The following is a 14,098-nucleotide window of genomic DNA, read 5'->3' on the forward strand; positions in this document are numbered from 1 at the left end:
TTGATATATTTGTGTATGGAAAATTTCCTCCCTTTACTCTATGTTTTTCCAAGTGAGCTTTTCCATTTGTAATTTTCTTGTTTCTAGTTATGCCCTCTTCTCTTCCTCCTAAAGAACTTCCTTTAGCATTTGTTGACAAACTGGTCTGATGGTTCTGAATCCTCTTAGCTTTTGCTTGTTTGTAAAGCTTTTAATTTTTCTGCCAAATCTGAATTGCAGTCCTTGTTGGTTATTCTTGGTTGGAGGTTCTTCCCTTTCATCACTTTAAATATATTGTACCATTCCCTTCTGGTGTGCAGAGTTTCTGTTGAGAAATCAGCTAATAACCTTATGGGAATTCTCTTGAGTATTATTTGTTGCTTTTCCCTAACTGCTGTTAAGATTTTTTTCTTTGTCTTTAATTTTTGTCAACTTGATTACTTTGTGTCTCAGTGGGGTCCTTCTTGGGCTTACCCTGCCTGTGACTATCTGCACTTCCTGGGCTTGGGTGACTTTTCCTTTCCTATGTTAAGGACATTTTCAGCTATTATATCTTTGAATATTTTCTCAGGACTTTTCTCTCTCTCTTCTCCTTCTGGTACCCCAATAATGTTAATACTGGAGCATTTAATGTTGTCTCAGTAGTCTCTTTAGACTGTCTTTATTTTTTTCCATTCTTTTCTGTTTCATGGCAGTGATTTTCACCACTCCATCTGCCAGGTAACTTATCTGTTCTTTAACCTCAGTTATTCTGCTATTGATTCCTTTTAGTATATAGTTTATTTCAGTTGCTGTATTGTTAATCTCTGTTTGTTCTTAAGTTCTATCTCTTTGAGGAGATACTAGAAATGTTTAACAATTTGTGCCTCCCTTCTTTTTCTGACACCTTACTACTACTACTACCACCAAGTCACTTCAGTCATGTTCAACTCTGTGCAACCCCAGAGACGGCAGCCCACCAGGCTCCCCCGTCCCTGGGATTCTCCAGGCAAGAACACTGGAGTGGGTTGCCATTTCCTTCTCCAATGCATGAAAGTGAAAAATGAAAGTGAAGTCGCTCAGTCGTGTCGGACTCCTAGCGACCCCATGGACTGCAGCCTACCAGGCTCCTCCATCCATGGGATTTTCCAGGCAAGAGTACTGGAGTGGGGACCATTCTTATTATCATTCCTCTGAGTTCTTTTTCATGTAGATTGCTACTTCACTTAGTTCTTCTGGAGTTTTACCTTTTTCCTTCATCTAAGCTACTTCTCTGCCACCTCATTTGTCTAACTTTCTGTAATTTTGGTTTCCATTCCACAGGCTCAGGGTTGTAGTTTTTTTCTTCCTTTTGCTCTCTGCTCCCTGGTGAGTGAGGCTAAGAGGCTTATGCAGGCTTCCTGGTGGGAGAGACTTGTCCCTGCCCTCTGGGCTGTCAGAGCTGTGTCTTATCCCTTTGCTGGGCAGAATCATGTCAAGGGGTGTGCTTAGCAGGCAGGCATGTGCTCAGAAAGACTTTAACACATTATTGACCAAGGGGGTTTTGCAGAAACTAATGCCTGTGGCCACTGATATGTTCTGTAAGTGAATATTAAAATACCAGGGTTTGAGTAAATATCAACAACCTTTTTTACATTTACTGTATTTATTTGAAACTTTGTATGTGTCTTACTAAAGCATTCTAATATTTTGTTAGAGTGAGATAGGCAATATAGCAGGCACTTCTGTACAAGGAAACACAACATCTATTACAACTATACCATGTTTGCTTTCCCCTGGAAGACCAGACTCTACACTTTCTGGCAGCATTTCTTTTAGTCCTGTGGGTATTATTTCCCCTAGAATGCGTTTATTTATTTTACTTGATAGTCAACAAGGTGGGTCTTTGTGGGGAGCTCTTTTAGAAATGCCACAGTTAGGACCAGGTATGGGACTACCACTACATTCACCACAATGGTCAGTTACCCATTTTCTACCTACTGCTAACAAAAATTGTTTGTAAATCATTTCATTCTGTGCATTAAAGTGACAATAAAATTTAAATGCATTGAATAAGCTGTGATTACCCAAATAGAAACTCGCTTTCTTATACCATTATCAAGTTTTCTGGAGGATGTTGAAGTTTGTCAGATATTGATCAGATCGATCAACTGCTTTCATGTATTTATTATAGTCTAATATACAAGTGGTCTTAGTTATTTAATGGCCAGTCCTCTTATCTTCCTTTCCTGTAGATGCTATGGCAGCATCATGAATAATTATCACCATGCAGGCTAGCCACTTGTCTTTCCATATAAGAAGAATTTCTTTACCTTTCTGTAAGAATGTCATTTCTCTCCTTTTTGATTTCAGATTTCTCCTTTAATTGGTTTGGTAGACAATGATTCTCTCTTATAGTCCCACAAACTCTGGTTTTATTTTTCAATGGTATTTCAGATATGGACAAACTGTTGTAATAATTGTCATGGTAAATATGGTGCCATGAACCAAGATATGGTTGTAGGACTAATAATATTCTTTCTTACAGTTCCCTTCCTTTATCCGTGTAAATCTCAAAGTTGCATGTATATCATCACGTTTGCTAACACCCTGATCAAAATTCCATATTTCATAAGTTTCCAGAATTATAGGTTTTGAATCTCAATCATCTTCACCACTTTATCTTTCCCTCACCAAGTGATAGCTCTTGTTAGGGATATATAGGTCGATTGAAATTTTGGTAGGAAATAATCTAAAAGAGGTTTAACCTTTGAAATTATGTCTGCAGGAAGTAGATTCCAAGTTACTGTTAAAGTGAAGAAATGTCACTATTTGTTCAAACCTTCTTCTGGTCATAATCTTTAGAAAGATACTTGTTTCAAGTAAAGGGATCAGTTGAACAATATCCTTTCCAGTGTTACTTTCTTATTTGTGCCATCAAAATTGGTAATCCAAGAAACTTCTTTATGTCACTGTTGGTTACATCAGTCCATTTTTAAAGCCTTATCATACTTTTTATATGGTTTTTCATTCTGTTGATGATATAAATTTGTTTGAGAAGCAACCAACTCAAAAAAGTCGTTACCAAAAATTAATTCTGTTATTTCACTAATACTTTGTGGGTTATTACATTCAATAGTTACACCTGACACACTGTAGAATCTAACTTTTGTTGTCTTCAGTCCACTGTGCTGTAGAAGCACAGGCACATTCTCCAGCACTGGGAGTTTCATTTTCAGTATCAGAATCAATGACTGAGGCTTTTTGTATTTTTATTAGTCTAATAGTCACATTGCCTGAAGCACAACTAGATTTTGAAGAACTATCATCTTCTGAGACACTAGTATATATGTTGCTTGGACTATCAGAGAAAGTATCTGCATTAAATTCATCGAATAATTATTTTTCACTCAAAATTTCACAATGCATCGTTTTTGAAAATTTTGCTGTAATAAGCTTGTGTTTATAATATACACAAGCTTGGGACAAACACCTGACAGCAAAACATAGATGATAATGACAATCATAAGTTGTAAAATGAATGTTTGATCAATTTTAAGCTCTAACAGCTTTGCACAGTGATGTTTAAAATCATATTGATATGTCTGTAGTCAACAATGTGATAAGCAGCCTGTCTGCTGATGGGTGGGGCTGTGTTCTCCCTCTGTTGGGTGTTTGGCCTGAGGCATCCCAGGACTGGAGCCTACAAGCTATTGGGTGGGACCAGGTCTTCCTGAGAAAAGTGGCAGCCTCCAGGACGGCCCACACCAATGAAGAACTCCTCGGAACTACCGTTCGCAGTGTCTTTGCCTCCACCGTGAACCACAAGAGACCCCCTCATACTAGCAGGTATGTCTGGCCCAGGCACTTCTGAGGTCACTTCTTTTTATCCTGGTTCCTCATGTACTGGAGACCTTGTGTATACCTTCCAAGAGTGGAGTTTCTGCTACCCTCAGTCCTATGGAATTCCTGTGATCAAACCCTGCTGGCATTCAAAGCCAGAGTCTCTAAGGCCTCCTCCTCCCATGCTAGATTCCCAGGCTGGGGACCCTGATGTGGGGCTGAAAATTGTCATTCCTGTGGGAAAACTGTGATGAAATTACTTTTTACTTTGTAGGTTGCCCACCCAGCATGTATGGGATCTGATTTCTCAGGACTGTGCTCCTCGTACCATCTCATTATGGTTTCCTTGTTTTGGAATGTAGCATATCTTTTTTGGTAGTTCCAGCATTTTTTTGGTAGATAGCATTTAGCAGTTAGTTGTTATTTTGGTGTTTTTGTAAGAAAAGTTGAGCTCACATCCTTCTACTCTGCCATCTTGTCAAATGCAGACTGGAGTGAATGTATCTTGAGGGCATTATGCTAAATGAGGTAAGTCAGACAAAGAGAAATACGTTCTAAGTATGACATTGCTTATGTGTGGCCTCTAAAGATGCTGAACGCAGTGAAAGAGAGACTAGAACAGTGATTACCAGGGGCTGGAGGGTAGGAAAAATGGAAAGATGTTGATCAAAGGGTACAAATGTTCAGTTATAAAATGAGTACATTCTAGGAAAATAATGTACAGCATGGTGACTATAGTTAACAATACTGTATTATATACTTGAAAGTTGCTATAAAAGTAGATCTTAAATGGTCTCACCACAAAAAAGAAATGGTACTTATGTGATGTAATGCTAATGCTATGTTGGTAATCATTTCGCAATGTGTAAGTGTATCAAATCAGTACATTGTATGCCTTCAGTCAGTTCAGTGGCTCAGTTGTGTCCGACTCTTCGTGACTCTATGGACTGTAGCACGCCAGGCTTCCCTATCCATCACCAACTCCTGGAGCTTGCTTAAACTCATGTCCATTGAGTCGGTGGTGCCATTCAACCATCTCATCCTCTGTTGTCCCCTTCTCCTCCTGCTTTCAATCTTTTCCAGCATCAGGGTCTTTTCAAATGAGTCAGTACTTTGCATCAGGTGGCCAAAATATTGAAGTTTCAGCTTCAGCATCAGTCCTCCCAATGAGTATTCAGGACTGATTTCCTTTAGGATTGACTGGTTTAATCTCCTTGCAGTCCAAGGGACTCTCAAGAGTCTTCTCCAACACCACAGTTCAAAAGCATCAATTCTTTGATGCTCAGTTTTCTTTATGGTCCAACTCTCACACCCATACATGACTACTGGAAAAACCATAGATTTGACTAGATGGATCTTTGTCAGCAGAGTAATGTCTCTGCTTTTTAATATGCTGTCTAGGTTGGTCATAGCTTTTCTTCCAAGGGGCAAGTGTCTTTTAATTTCATGGCTGCAGTCACCATCTGCAGTGATTTTGAAGCCCCCCCAAATAATGTCTGACACTGTTTCCACTGTTTCCCCATCTATTTGCCATGAAATGATGGGACGAGATGCCATGATCTTAGTTTTTTGAATGTTGAGTTTTAAGCCAGCTTTTTCACTCTTCTCTTTCACTTTCATCAAGAGGCTCTTTAGTTCCTCTTCACTTTCCACCATAAGGGTGGTGTCATCTGCATATCTGAAGTTATTGATATTTCTTCTGGTAATCTAGATTCTAGCTTGTGCTTCATCCAGCCTGGCATTTTGCATGATGTACTCTGTATATAAGTTAAATAAGCAAGGGGACAATATACAGCCTTGACATACTCCTTCCCAATTTGGAGCCCGTCTGTTGTTCCGTGTCCAGTTCTAACTGTTGCTTCCTGACCTGCATACAGATTTCTTAGGAGGCAGATAAGGTGGTCTGGTATTCTGTTCTCTTTAAGAATGTTCCACACTTTGTTGTGATCCACACAAATTCTTTAGTGTAGTCAATGAAGCAGAAGTAGATGTTTTTCTGGAACTCTCTTGCTTTTTCTATGATCCAATGGATATTGGCATTTGATCTCTGGTTTCTCTGCCTTTTCTAAATCCAGCTTGAACATCTGGAAGGTCTTGGTTCATGTATTGTTGAAGCCTGGCTTGGAGAATTTTGAGCATTACTTTGCTAGCGTGTGAGATGAGTGCAATTGTTCGTTAGTTTGAACATTCTTTTGCATTGCCTTTCTTTAGGATTGGAATGAAAACTGACCTTTTCCCATCCTGTGGCCACTGATGAGTTTTCCAAATTTGAGTACAAGGAGTTTCCTTGGCATACAAGGCCTTGTTGTATGCCTTAAACCTACACAATGTTATATGTCAATTATATCTCAATAAACCTGGAAATTTTTTTTAAAAACTAAACTTCAGAGAATACAATGTATTGTACAGAGGTGCCCTAGCCAACCCACAGATCTGCAGATTTAAGCAGCACCCTCTAAGATGACCCATGGATGCTTGAATGAAAAGTCAATAATATTACAGCCACTGAGTTTTGAGATGGTTCACTATGTAGTGTAGCATCTTTTTAATAATAGTTGATTAACAAAGTCTCTAAAAGCTAGGGGAATGAGACATAAAGCCAAATACATGAATTTTAACCTCCCCAGGTTTACAGTTTATCAACAAAGATAGGTATATAAGCAATAACATAGCAATAAAGTAGTTTTGCAAAGAGGTATGGAAAAGCACCTGGGAACACAGAGTTGGGAATACCTCATTTTGTTGAAAAGTTCAAGGAAAGTTGCCCATAAAATAAAATAACATTAGACTATTTGGATAAAGAGGGGAAAGGAAGAGTTATGATATTCCAGGCAGGAGAACAGAGACAGTACAGGGAGCCACTGGTTGAATTAAGCATGTGCAGATCACAGAAAATCCAAGGGATCTTACCAGAGCTGTAGTGAGGGGTGCTAGTGTGTATTGATCTGTAAAGGGTGCTGAAGCAGTGCAAGAATTAACAAGAAATAGAGGGCCAGTTAACAAGAGTGAGGGAACCCTCATATAACTGGGAAAATAGAAATTGATCTCATTACTGCCAATGTAGACAGGAACCTCAAGTGGGGAAAATAAATCCTTGCAGCATTGACTTCATTGACCTTGGTTGTACTAAATAACATGTTGAGCAATTGTTTGAAGATTATCAGTTTGAAGGACTGCCAAATCATTTGGCAAAGAGAGATGCCAAGTCTTGATCTGGCCTTGGTTCTTAGAGATTATCTAAGTCAACCTTTTTATCTTATGGATGGGAAAACTATGACTCAGAAGATTAAAATTTACTCAAAGTAAAAAGCCAGAACCCCAGTCTGGTTAATCATTCCTGACTTCCTTCCATCATACCATACTTCCTGCCATAAATTTGCTGTAGTATGCGGGGAACTAGAAAATCTGCACTGATGGAAGAATCAGAGAAGCTCAAGAAAGAAGTAGGAGATTTAAGAGAACAGAGAAGTTATACATGCATGGAGACATCCATAATATTATGGCATATTTCATAGGCATGTTGGAAGTTTACATGGAGCTTTAGACTAAGACCTACATAATGGCAACGCCCAAGATAAGCTCTGGTTCTGGGAAAGACTCTTATTGTAGGGATAAAAAGGGATGGGGCAGAAATTGATAGATGCAGCTCCAAAGGAACATACCTAATCAGAAAGAAGCAATAGGACTAAGCTCTTACTTGGTTCTAACAGAACAGTAGGCTGTAAGATGCCTTCTACTCAGACACACACAAGGAAGAAAACTGGACCCAATAAATAGATATAGTCTGGGAAAAGCCAGAAGATATAAAGGTACTTACTCTATGCTTTTCTTCTTTTGAACACATCCAGTATCTTCTTTAAGATTAAATATTTCAGTAGAGGAACCACAGCCCTCTTCTATAGCATGATAGAATATTATCTACTCTTACAAGTGGTTTTAGATCCCTTCAAAGATTTCCTGGGAGCAGAGAACTGGTTTTTCCTAAACCACAAACCCCCCCAGTGGTGTATATTATAGTGAGGTACAGTGAATGAGGGCTTCCCTGGTAGCAGGTCAAGAAACAACAGTTAGAACTGGACATGGAACAACAGACTGGTTCCAAATCGGGAAAGGAGTACGTCAAGGCTGTATATTATCAACTTGCTTATTCAACTTATATGCAGAGTACATTATGCGAAATGCCAGGCTGGATGAAGAACAAGCTGTAATCAAGATTGCCGGAGAAATATCAATGACCTCAGAAACGCAGACACCACCACCCTTATGGCAGAAAGTGAAGAACTAAAGAGGCTCTTAATGAAAGTAAGAGAGGAGAGTGAAAAATTTGGCTTAAAACCCAACATTCAGAAAACTAAGATCATGGCATCTGATCCCATCACTGCATGGCAAATAAATGGGAAAACAATGGAAACAGAGACTTTATTTGGGGGACTCCAAAATCACTGCAGATGGTAACTGCAGCCATGAAATTAAAAGACATTTGCTCCTTGGAAGGAAAGCTATGACCGACCTAGACAGCATATTAAAAAGCAGAGACAATATTTTGCCAACAAAGGTCCACCTTATCAAAGCTATGGTTTTTCCAGTAGTCGTGTATGGATGTGAGAGTTGGACTATAAAGAAAGTTGAGCACTAAAGAATTGATGCTTTTGAACTGTGGTGCTGGAGAAGACTCTTGAGAGTCCCTTGGACTGCAAGGAGATCCAATCAGTCCATTCTAAAGGAGATCAGTCCTGGGTGTTCATTGGAAGGACTGATGGTAAAGCTGAAACTCCAATACTTTGTCCATGTGATGTGAAGAACTGACTCATTGGAAAAGACTCTGATGCTGGGAAAGACTGAAGGCAGGAGGAGAAGGGGACAACAGAGGATGAGATGTTTGGATTGGCATCACTGACTCGATGGACATGAGTTTGAGCAAGCTCCAGGAGTTGGTGATGGATTGGGAAGCCTGGCATGCTGCAGTCCATGGGTCGCAAAGAATCAGACACTGAGTGACTGAACTGACGACTGGTGGCTCAGCTGGTAAAGAATCCACCTGCAATGCAGCAGAACCCAGTTCGATTCCTGGGTTGGGAAGATCCCTTGGAGATGGGATCAGCTACCCACTCCAGTATTGGGCTTCCCTGGTGGCTCAGATGTAAAGAATCCGCCTGCAATGCAGGAGACCTGGGTTCAATCCCTGGATTGAGAAGATCCCCTGGAGGAGGGCACCCACTCTAGTATTTTTGTCTGGAGAATTCCCATGGACAGAGGAGCCTGGCAGGCTACAGTCCATGGGGTCACAAAGAGTCAGACACAACTAAGTAACTAAGCACAGCACACTGAATGGACAACCTATTAGCATTAACTGAGGAAAAGTGCCCCCTATTGGGGCATATGCCTTCCTGTTACTGTGGCCAATTCATTTCATATGTAAGGTCGATTCCCTGTCTTCACCACATATGTCTAGTGGAACCGATGCAGGTTCTGAACCCTCATCTAAATGAAAGCTGAATCTTCAATAAGTTAAGTCTCCACAAAAGTCAATACTGGTTCATTCCAAGAGAAATGACCTAGTTTGGGGTGAGTAAAAACAGAAATTATGAGGAACTGCTGTCAATACACTATAATGTTGACTTTCTAAAAAATGTTCTTTTTCCAGAAAATAATTGAGGTTAATGAAAACATTCATTGGGCTTCCCCTGTGACTTAGACAGTAAAAAATTCACCCACAATGCAGGAGTCTCTGGGTTGGGAAGATCCCCTGAAGGGAATGGCAACCTACTCCAGTATTCTTGCCTGGGAAATCCTATGGGCAGAGGAGAAAAAAGTGGAGGCAAGCAGGAGTATTTAAATAATAGATATATCTAGAGCCTACAGATACAGGTGTATCTCTAAGACTAAACTTCTGCTTTGGGTTCTTATGAGACTGGTGAAGCCCAATAGGTAACCTGTATATTTTAAACGTACCCCTAAAACAACCACAGAAAAGTTCACTCACATCCCCATTTTGTCTCTAGGTTTCAGCCTCAGTGTTCTGTGCTAATTAAACTTTCTTCAGTAAGTGCTGTTTTCCCAGCTTTATCTGATGTTTCTGTAAAAAAGGCACACATGGCTACCTCAACAGGGCCGACCTTAGTGATGCTGCCCTGAATCACTCTGGGATCATTCCACCACGAAGTCAGATTCCATTTATCTTAAAACTACCAAGATGGTAGACTTTCTTCTCCCCAAGGGTAGCTCCCAGCATGACTTCCTTAGAAAGGCCCATCCCTTTCATCCTTTCCATGACACTACCTCTTCATGGCTCTTCTGTTCTTTTCTTTTATGTCTTCTTGACCTCTTCTTACCCTCTTGAGTTTATTATTCTCCATCTTTGTCCTTAAATTTGTTTTCTTCCTTGATGTTCCTTTCATACTAACCAGGGTTCTTGACTTTCTCCAATCAATAGAAATAGACTAGAGGCCAGACAAGAAATTCAGTCAAGGCTTTATTGGGTCTTCTGCATCAGCTGCAGGAGGGAGTGAAAACAAGTAACAGGGACCCTTGCTCACTCCCCGAGGCGGGGGGCAAGCTTGTGCCTTATACGGGGTGAGGGTAGGGGTGTGTTCAGGGCTCAGGCTAGAGGGGTGGCTTATGTGGTTTGCCTACCCTTTTGTGGTATTGAGTGGAGCAGGGCATGCACAGAACCCTGCTTTTGCTCCCAATACCCAGATTTTTGCTCTCGGCTCTTCAGAAATAGCATTTGGGTGTTTTTTGTCTTTGTCTCTTGTGGTTCAGAATTTGCCCCAACTGTGGTGCATATAGTTATTTTCAGTCCCATATAGTTTTTGTATTTTGTTGCTGGGGGAGAGGTGTGTGCAGGCACAAGCTTTGCAGCACTGCAGCAAAGGGTCCCAAGCCTGTCTCACCTTGACAGTTAAATGACTTCAATGCCATGAAGTTATTTGACAATTAGGTTAATATCTTCTGATTTCTCCTCTTTCCTAAGTTTTTGACCCACATTTCTAATCATCTGCTAAATATCACTACTTAGCTATTTCACTTACTCATGAAACCTGATAAGCCAAAATGGAACTTACTGTTTTTCTACACAAATTTAGTCCTCACTGTTTTCATTAGTGTTTCATGGATTTGAAACTTCAGCACTCCCAATGATTGTTTTCATTCTCTTGCTTCATGAACTCCACAATTGAATCCAGCCACTTTCTTAGCACTTTTGAATCTGCATTTTAAATATTCCTCTCATCTACCCTCTTCTCTCCAATCTCATTGCCAGTATCACAGTTCAGGTTCTTATTATTTCTCTCAGGTTATTGCAGGAACCTTCTAATGGAAGCCTCCTTTTATATGAACTCATTTAAAATATATGGTCAAAATTATTTCTAAACAATGCACTTCTCTGATACTGTCGGTCTTTCCTTTTCCCTCAGGTACCTCAGTGTAGCTCTTTTACATTCTTTAGCCTAACTTTTAAAGCATTTAGGCTCTCCATGATCTCATTCCCAAGCTTATTTGCCACTAATTCTCCTCATATAACCACAAGATAGGCTAAACATAATCTACTGGCTTGTTATTTGCTAGGATATAAAGCTGAAAGGTAGATGTTATTATTATATTGGTTGTTCTGTTATACATGTTCTATCCCATCATCATTCTATATCCAGATACTAATAATTCTGCAGGGCCTGACTCATTTGCTTCCTTTTTTTATGTCTTTGCCTGTTTTAATATTGGCCTCATTGATTAATTTAGGAAGCATTCCCTCTGCTTCTACCTTCTGGAAGAGATTGTAGGAAATTGGTATTTCTTTTTTTTTTTAATTTATTCTTTTTTTTTTTTTATTGCTTTACAATGTTGTGTTGGTTTCTGCTGTACAATGAAATGAAGCAGCTGTATGTATACTTATATCCCCTCCCTCTTCCTCCTCCCCCCGCACCCCACCCCTCTAGGTCATCACAGAGCACCGAGCTGAGCTTCCTGTGCTCTGCAGCAGCTTCCCACTAGCTATCTGTTTTACACATGTAAGTATACAGATATCAATCCTAATCTCCCAATTTGTCTCTCTCCCCTTCCCTCCCACTGTGTCCATACATCCATTCCCTACATCTGCCTCTCTATTACTGCCCTGGAAAATGACTCATCTGTACCATTTTTCTAGATTGCTTGTTTTACTCTTTCTTACTTCATTCTGTATGACAGACCCATCCACATCTCTACAGATAACCCAATTTCATTTTTTATGGCAAGTATTTCCATTGTATATCACATTGTATTTCCATTGTATATCACATTGTATATCACATCTTCTTTATCCATTCATCTTTCATTGGACATTTAGGTTGTTACCATGTCCTAGCTATTTTGATAGTGCTGCAATGAACATTGGGGTACATGTGTTTTCTTGAATTAATGGCTTTCTCAGGGTATATGCCAGTAGTGGGATTGCTGAATCATATGGTAGTTCTACTTCTGGTTTTTTAAGGAACCTCTAGTTTTAAGAACCTCCATACTGTTCTCCACATAGCTATATCAATTTATATTCCCATCAACAGTGTAAGAGGGTTCCCTTTTCTCCACACCCCCTTTAGCATTTATTATTTGTAGCTTTTTTGATGATGGGCATTCTGATCAATGTGAGATGATACCTCATTGTAGTTTTGACTTACACTTCTCTGATAATTAGTGATGTTAAGCATCTTTTTATGTGCCTCTTGGTCATCTGTATGTCTTCTTTGGAGAGATTTCTATTTAGGTCTTCTGCCCAGTTTTTAATTGAGGGTTTTTTGTTTTTTTCTTTTTTTGACATTGAGCTGTATGAGTTGTTTGTATAGTTTGGAGATTAATCATTTGTCCATTGCTTCATTTGCAAATATGTTCTCCGAGTCTGAGTGTCATCTGTTCATTCTGTTTATGGTTTCCTCTGCTGTGTAAAAAGTTTTTAAGTTTGATTAGGTTGCATTTGTTTGTTTTTGTTTTTATTTCCATTACTCTAAGAGGTAGATCAAAAAAGATTTTGCCTTGGTTTATGTCAAAGAGTGTTCTGCCTGTGTTTTCCTCTAAGTTATTTTTTACATTTTAATTTTATTGGAGCTTTTACAATATTGTGTTAGTTTCAGGTATACAGAAAAGTGATTCAGTTATACATATACTCATTCTTTTAGATTCTTTCTCTTATAGGTTATCAGAGAATATTGAGTAGAAATATTGTGCTATGTACACCGGGTCCTTTTTGGTTATATATCTTACATATGATAGTGTATATGTACTTATCCCATGCTCCTGGGATAAGCACATATCCCTCCCCTCATATTTCTCCTTTAGTAACCATAAGTTGTTTTCTAATGTCTAATCTATAAGTCTGCTTCTGTTTTATAAATAAGTTCATTTGTATAGTTTTAAAAATTAGACTCCTCATATGAGTGATGTCATATATTTGTCTTTGTCTTACTTCACTTCATATGATAATGTCTAGATCCATCCATGTTGCTGAAAATGCCATTTTTGTTCCTTTTTATGACTAATATTCCATTATATATATATGTACCATATATTCTTTATCCATTCCTCTGTCAATGGACATTTAGTTCATCAAGGATTTAATATCCAGGCCAAATTAACTTTAAGAATGAAGGTCACAAATAAACTGTTATAAATATGCAAGAACTTACATAATACTGTTTCCATAAAGACTTCCAAAAAAATCTACCAGAGCTTCAAACAATCAAAAAGACTTCCATGTCTTGGCTATTGTTAATAGTGCTGCAATGAACATTGCAGTACATGTGTCTTTTCGTATTATGGTTTTCCCTGGATATATGCCTGGATGGCTGGATCATATGGTAGTTCTATCTTAAGATTTTTAAGGAAACTCCATACTGTTCTCTATAATGGTTTACCAATTAACATTCCCACCAGAAGTACAGGGAGGGTTCCATTTTCTCCAAACAATAAATGCTGGAGAGGGTGTTTTGGCCATTCTGACTGGTGTTTCTGCTTTTATTTTTATTAATTTTTATTCATTCTTTATTTCTGCTTTTTGGGGTTTACTTTATCTTTTTTTGTTTGGTTTTTGAGCTGGTCTTCTATTTACTTTTAAGAAACTTTCTATTGGTATAGGTATTTAATACCATAGGATTTTTGCTGATGACTATGTTAGTTCTATCCCACATTTTGATGCATCTTTGTACCACTATAATGATTTATAATAAATTTTACAATTTCTATATTACCCCTTGACCCATGTGTTGTTTATGGCATGCTTAAAGTTTTTCAGGAGGAAAAGACTTTCTTTTTTTTTTTTTTTTAAGATAAGGAGTTTAGTTTTATTTTATTT

At 38.8% G+C, this 14,098-nt stretch overlaps 1 long non-coding RNA gene across 6 annotated transcripts in view; it reads left to right on the forward strand.

Moving 5' to 3' along the window:
- The window catches only part of LOC147371065 (uncharacterized), a 166,496-nt gene that overhangs the window by 96,347 nt on the left and 56,051 nt on the right, over positions 1-14,098 (forward strand). For 4 of the 6 annotated variants that reach the window (XR_015166246.1, XR_015166245.1, XR_015166247.1 and 1 more), the window contains exon 4: positions 11,715-11,786. The exons of the other annotated variants lie outside the window; for them this stretch is intronic. This is a non-coding gene — a long non-coding RNA (uncharacterized LOC147371065). The remainder of the gene's footprint in view (positions 1-11,714; positions 11,787-14,098) is intronic. 6 annotated transcript variants of the gene reach the window in all.

The sequence above is a fragment of the Bos grunniens genome, chromosome 6 (assembly GCF_055505025.1).
Source record: "Bos grunniens cultivar Pamir isolate PY7600 chromosome 6, Bosgru_T2T1.0, whole genome shotgun sequence".
Classification (NCBI taxonomy): Eukaryota; Metazoa; Chordata; class Mammalia; order Artiodactyla; family Bovidae; genus Bos; species Bos grunniens.